Source organism: Nerophis ophidion, linkage group LG06 (genome assembly GCF_033978795.1).
Source record: "Nerophis ophidion isolate RoL-2023_Sa linkage group LG06, RoL_Noph_v1.0, whole genome shotgun sequence".
Classification (NCBI taxonomy): Eukaryota; Metazoa; Chordata; class Actinopteri; order Syngnathiformes; family Syngnathidae; genus Nerophis; species Nerophis ophidion.
This window is the reverse complement of record NC_084616.1, coordinates 22,222,471-22,229,668: the sequence shown is the minus strand read 5'-3', so window position 1 is coordinate 22,229,668 and position 7,198 is coordinate 22,222,471. Positions and strand designations below refer to the sequence as shown.

The window sequence follows — 7,198 nt, the reverse complement described above, 5'->3', positions numbered from 1 at the left end:
AACATATTTGATGTTCAAACTGATAAACTTTGTTTTTTGTGCAAATAATCATTAACTTTAGAATTTGATGCCAGAAACACGTGACAAAGAAGTTGGGAAAGGTGGCAATAAATACTGATAAAGTTGAGGAATGCTCATCAGACACTTATTTGGAACATCTCACAGGTGTGCAGGCTAATTGGGAACAGGTGGGTGCCATGATTGGGTATAAAAACAGCTTCCATGAAATGCTAAGTCCTTCACAAACAAGGATGGGGCGAGGGTCACCAATTTGTAAGCAAATTGTCGAACAGTTTTAGAACAACATTTCTCAACGAGCTATTGCAAGGAATTTAGGGATTTTACCATCTACGGTCCGTAAAATCATCAAAAGGTTCAGAGAATCTGAAGAAATCACTGCACGTAAGCGATGATATTACGGACCTTTGATCCCTCAGGCGGTACCGTATCAAAAAGCAACATCAGTGTGTAAAGGATATCACCACATGGGCTCAGGAACACTTCATAAAATCACTGTCGGTAACTACAGTTGGTCGTTACATCTGTAAGTGCAAGTTAAAACTATATTATGCAAAGCGAAAGCCATTTATCAACAACACCCAGGAACGGCGCTGGCTTCGCTGGGCCCGAGCTCATCTAAGATGGACTGATGCAAAGTGAAAAAGTGTTCTGTGGTCTGACGAGTCCACTTTTCAAATTATATTTGGAAACTGGACCTGGTGTCCTCCGGAACAAAGAAGAAAATAACTATCCGGATTGTTATAGGCACAAAGTTCAAAAGCCAGCATCTGTGATGGTATGGGGGTGTATTAGTGCCCAAGGCATGGGTAACTTACAAATATGTGAAGGCACCATTAATGCTGAACGGTCCATACAGGTTTTGGAGCAACATATGTTGTCATCCAAGCAACGTTATCATGGACGCTACTGCTTATTTCAGCAAAACAATGCCAAGCCACGTGTTACAACAGCGTAGCTTCGTAGTAAAAGAGTGGGGGTACTTTCCTGGCCCGCCTGCAGTCCAGACATGTCTCCCATCGAAAATGTGTGGTGCATTATGAAGCGTAAAATACGACAGAAGAGACCCCGGACTGTTGAACGACTTAAGCTGTACATCAAGCAAGAATGGTAAAGAATTCCACTTTCAAAGCTTCAACAATTACTTTCCACAGACATTATATATATTATTAAACGCAAAACTTTGTGTCAGCGACAAAGTGCGGCCAGGGGGCCATTTGCGGACATCTTGGCCCGCGAGATATTGTCAGAAATAAACAACAGTAAAAATGTGAGGGGAAAAAAAAGAGCATAAAGATGTAATGTAATGAGAAAAAGATTTTGACACCAATAACTATTAATAATAATCAGTCACTTATAGCACAAAGCCGGTTTTAAAGTTTTAATGCAGGGGTTCTTAACCTTTTTGACCTCTGGGCCAGCTTTTCCACAACAGAGGGGCCCAGGGCCCACTCACATATTAACATTTACCCTGATTTTTATCATATTCAGTAATTATATCTAACTTACTTACAGTTTACAACCTTGTCAAATGATATGAAGATGTGTGTTAATACCAAAGATTATTATTTATTTAACGCATAAACCTTAGTTTTAGGTCAGGCTGATTAGAAAAATAACTACTAACCATCCATTCATTCATCCATTTTCTACCGCTTGTCCCGTTTGGAGTCGCGGGGGGTAGCTGGGCATTTTTCAGCTGCATACGGGCGGAAGGCAAGGTACACCCTGGACAAGTCACCACCTCATCACAGGGCAACTACTAACCAAATATACTGAATAAGAAGGGAGTCAGACATTCACATAATAATTACGTTGTGCTGAAATAAATAGGCTAAATTAATCATGAATATCTTTCTTTGAAAAAATGTCCACAAAGTGCAAATGAAAATACACAGTTATATTTTTTGCGCTTAAGAAACTTCTCTATGACATTAGCTCCAGACTTCGTCTGTTTGTTTGAGATTGCCAAGTGGTTGTAAAGTGTATTACAACTGAGTACGGCCCACAGCTGGGAAACTGATATTTTGTGGTGGCCCTCTAGGTGGGCGCTTGCGGGCCATCCATTAATCCATCCATCCATCTATCCATTTTCTACTACTTGTCCCTTTTGGGGTCCCGGGGGGTGCTGGAGACTATTTCAGCTGCATCCAGGCGGAAGGAGTTGTAGACCCTGGACAAGTCGCCACCTCATCACAGGGCCAACACAGATAGACAGACAACATTCACACTCACATTCACACACTAGGGGCCCAACAATGGTTAACAAATACTGTTGTTTTATTACATGATGTCTGTTTGTAGCATTTAAAAACAAATCCAATTTTGGGGGAGTTTTCGTGCGTGTTAAGGGCCTCAAAAAGGTGTTTCGATTGGGAGAATGATAATAACAATAATAAACATTGCAAGGGCCCTAAATATCTCACACATACCAAGACTTTATTACTTTTTGCACATTTTTTTACATTAAAAAAATAATCCCCCCTTGACAACATGTTGGGGGCCAATAAAAGTTGAGCGGCGGGCCACAAATGCCCCCTGAAACCCCCCCCCCACCCCCCTGTGCCCCACTTTACACTGGCATCAGACTACGCTACAGAGCCATAGATTAACTTTATTAACGTACTTTTGTGTTTTCATATCCTGATATTGATAAGACGCCGCTAATGAACCCGAACTGCATTTGACTTTGTGTTGACCGGGGCCACATTTTATAAGTTGGACTTCTTTCTGCTCCTTTTCACTCATGCTAAATGCTGCTTTTTATACAGTGGGGCAAAAAAGTATTTAGTCAGCCACCAATTGTGCAAATTCTCCCACTTAAAATGATGACAGAGGTCTGTAATTTTCATCATAGGTACACTTCAACTGTGAGAGACAGAATGTGAAAAAAAAAAATCCAGGAATTCAAATTGTAGGAATTTTAAATAATTTATTTGTAAATTATGGTGGAAAATAAGTATTTGGTCAACCATTCAAAGCTCTCACTGATTGAAGGAGGTGTTGGCTCCAAAATCTCACGATACATGGCCCCATTCATTCTTTCATTAACACGGATCAATCGTCCTGTCCCCTTAGCAGAAAAACAGCTCCAAAGCATTGTTTCCACCCCCATGCTTCACAGTAGGTATGGTGTTCTTGGGATGCAACTCAGTATTGTTCTTCCTCCAAACGAGTTGAGTTTATACCGAAATGGATACATGGATGATACAGCAGAGGATTGGGAGAATGTCATGTGGTCAGATGAAACCAAAATATAACTTTTTGGTATAAACTCAACTCGTTGTGGAGGAAGAAGATTACTGAGTTGCATCCCAAGAACATCATACCTACTGTGAAACATAGGGGTGGAAACATCATGCTTTGAGGCTGTTTTTATGCTAAGAGGACAGGACGATTAATCCGTGTTAAGGAAAGAATGAATGGGGCCATGTATCGTGAGGTTTTGAGCCAAAACCTCCTTCCATCAGTGAGAGCTTTGAATGGTTGCCCATATACTTATTTTCCACCATAATTTACAAATAAATTCTTTAAAATTCCTACAATGTGAATTCCTGGATTTTTTTTTTCACATTCTGTCTCTCACAGATGAAGTGTACCTATGATGAAAATTACAGACCTCTGTTATCATTTTAAGTGGGAGAACTTAAACAATCGCTGGCTGACTAAATACTTTTTTGCCCCACTGTATATATAAAAAGCAGCATTTAGCATGAGTGAAAAGGAGCAGAAAGAAGTCCAACTTACAAAATGTGGCCCCGGTCAACACAAAGTCAAATGCAGTTTGGGTTCATTAGCGGCGTCTTATCAATATCAGGACATGAAAACACAAAAGTACGTTAATAAAGTTAATCTATGGCTCTGTAGCGTCGTCTGATGCCAGTGCAAAGTGGGGCACAGGGGGGTGGGGGATTGCCGGGGGGCATTTGTGGCCCGCGGCTCAACTTTTGTTGGCCCCCAACATGTTGTCAAGGAGGAATTTTTTTTTAATGTAAGAAAAATGTGCAAAAAGTAATAAAGTCTTGGTATGTGGGGGATATTTAGGGCCCTTGCAATGTTTATTATTGTTATTATAATTATTATCATTCTCCCTGTCTAAACACCTTTTTGACGCCCTTAATATGCACGAAAACTCCCCCAAAATTATGGTATAAATGAATATAATAATCCCCAAAAAAAGATAAATGAAATTAGATTATGCAGCATGGATTGACATGCAGGTCGCACCTTTAAAGGCCTACTGAAATGAGATTTTCTTATTCAAACGGGGATAGCAGGTCCACTGTATGTGTCATACTTGATCATTTCGCGATATTGCCATATTTTTGCTGAAAGGATTTAGTAGAGAAAATCGACGATAAATTTAGCCACTTTTGGTACTTCCTGAAAAAGCCTCGCCTTTACCGGAAGTCGCAGACGATGACGTCGCAAGTGTGGGGGCTCCTCACATGTTCATATTGATTTTAGTGGGAGCCTCCAACAAAAACAGCTATTCGGATCGAGAAAACAACAATTTCCCCATTAATTTGAGCGAGGATGAAAGATTCGTGTTTGAGGATATTGATAGCGACGGACTAGAAAAAAAAAAAAAAAAAAAAAACAGTTAAAAAAAAAACGCGATATCATTGGGACGTATTCCGATGTTTTTAAACATAATCACTAGGATAATTCTGGGAAATCCCTTATCTTTCTATTGTGTTGCTAGTGTTTTAGTGAGTTAAATAGTACTTGATAGTCGGAGGGGTGTGTCCACAGTTGTCTTGACGCCATGTCTCACGGGTGTCGATGGCAGCTGTACGGACGGCACAAGCTCAGCTGATATCCGGTAAGTGGCGACTTTTTAACCACAATTTTCTCACCGAAACCTGCTGGTTGACATTCGGTTGGGATCCATGTTCGCTGTGATCCATAGGAATTTTTCAGCTCCCGGAATTTTTAAACAAGGAATCACCGTGTGTTTGTGTGGCTAAAGGCTAAAGCTTCCCAACTCCATCTTTCTACTGTGACTTCTCCAATATTAATTGAACAAATTGCAAAAGATTCAGCAACACAGATCTACAAAACACTGTGTAATTATGCGGTTAAAGCAGACGACTTTTACCTGTGACATCCTGCGTACACGTCCTCATTACACGACGTTTCCAAGACAAAACTTAAAATTGTAATTTAGTAAACTAAAAAAGCCGTATTGGCACGTGTTGCAATGTTAATATTTCATCATTGATGTATAAACTATCAGACTGCGTGGTGGGTAGTAGTGGGTTTCAGTAGGCCTCTAAAGCCACATACTCGGACATGCACAGTGGGTGTTATGGGGTGGGGGGGGGGGGAGGGATATGTCTTCTGCACTGCCTTGCTCGGGGGTCAAGTCAGATTAAAAAAAAAAAAGACGCACACACACATATTCCTCCCACGTGAGCCCCTGTGCACCTCCACCCAATGACGCGCACGCACGTGCACACTAATACTGGCTAATGCGCAGGTGCACTGTGCTCACGTGCGCAACAAAACTACGATTCAAGGCACCAAATGACCTTTCCCGGTCACCTTCAGACGTGCCCGAGCATCATCATCATCGTCATCATCATCATCATCATCCTGCGGCGGTGCTGCTCCACAAACATCAAAGGGACTGCGTCCTATATTAAGGACGCCACCTTCAAATTCAACTATATAGCTTCAAGGTGCGCACGCACTGACATCATCAAGCCCCCCCCCCCCCCCCCCCCCTCCTCTCACAAGGTTACCGGTGGCACCGACCATGATATCATTACCGGATGGAACAAGAGACCCCTCCGTGGGCCGTGGGTGGCCGCTGCAGGTGCGACACGCAGTGGGAAAACAAGACGACGGAGGACGCGTAATGTCATGGGGCCGATTATTAGGGGCATTACGGTAGATGTCCCGCACTGCGATGTATGCACGCAGGGCCGTTAAGAAAAAAAGCCACTAGGGGTGCTCGTCCCCAATCACACGCGCGCATGCACGCCGGGGTAAACAGGAGCCACGCACGGACGCCAGCACGCACGGGACGCGGCGACTCACCGTGCAGGCCGAGCTCAAGGACATCCGCGTCAGCCCCCCCTCTCCCCCGGGTTAATCTTTGCAAGGGGACGGTCCCGGCCAGGATGAGAGGGGAGGGGGCGGGAGGAGGAGGTCCGTGCGTGCATGCGTGCGTGCGCGCGGGCTGCTGCAGCCTACAGTCCTATGGAGGGGAGGAAGGATGAGAGACGAGCTGATGAATATATTCCACGCCGCGCTAGCTGTCACCCGACCGTGGGTCGGTCCGGTTCTGCGGTTGTCGGAGAGGGGGAGACCGGGAGAGCGAGAGAGGATGGGCCGGTGGAGGTTTAAACACCTCTCCTGCATGCATGAGGCAGGGGGGGGGGAATGGAGGGAAGGGGGGGGGGGGGGGGGGGGGGTTGGATGGCACAGTCCGTGCCGGTGCTTACCGCCGGCGATGATGGACGATGGCGAAGATGGAGAAGATGATCAAGACGCCGGGCTCCGACGCGGCGAGGTGTCAAAGAAAAGGAGCGGAGCAAAGAAAGGCCGCGCTGACAGGAGATGCTCCTGCGACATCTCTGGAGGAGGAGCCCGCGCGCGCACGGGAGCGTGCTCGCAGCATCCAGGCAGCAGCAGCAGGAGGAGGAGGGGGGAGGAGGAGGGAGGAGGAGGAGGGAGGGTGCCTACGTCACCCCCCGCCCGCCCTCTCCGCCTCCTCTGCGTGGTGACGACAGCGGACACACCGCAGCACAGTGAAGGGTATATTGCCGGTGTTGCACCGAAATCTGTTACCCATCGGAATTTGTAACTCCAGGGGGCGATGTTCCCATGGCGTTTGTTGGATGGTTAAACGGCAAGGCCAAAGAGGAGGAGAAGAAGAACGCTTGAGTAAATGGCGTAAACTATCCTTAATGCTGAAACGTCAGTTGTCAGAATTTCAGCATTAATAATTTCATTTGGCCCCTGAGACAATATCAAATTAACATTAAGGCTGGCCCGCCGATATTATACAGCGGCGCATTCACCACTATCATACTTGTCAATCCTCTCAACTTCCCTTTAGTTACTCATCTATATTGATAATGTGCCTTATAGGCATTGTCTTTAGTGTCCCCTACACACACACAGAAGGCTGCAAGACATACTTAGTCGACAGCCATACAGATCATACTGA

The 7,198-nt window shown here is 44.9% G+C and overlaps 1 protein-coding gene across 4 annotated transcripts in view; it reads right to left on the bottom strand.

Annotated features, from left to right (window-relative positions):
- The window catches only part of atp2b3b (ATPase plasma membrane Ca2+ transporting 3b), a 184,826-nt gene extending 178,198 nt beyond the window's left edge, over window positions 1-6,628 (bottom strand). For 2 of the 4 annotated variants that reach the window (XM_061903090.1, XM_061903091.1), the window contains exon 1: window positions 6,471-6,626. The gene's annotated coding sequence lies outside the window, so the exon portion shown is untranslated. Of the gene's footprint in view, window positions 1-6,470 lie in introns of all 4 variants that reach the window. The other 2 variants (XM_061903092.1, XM_061903089.1) reach the window with 2 other exon arrangements.
- Between the last annotated feature and the right edge of the window lie 570 nt (window positions 6,629-7,198).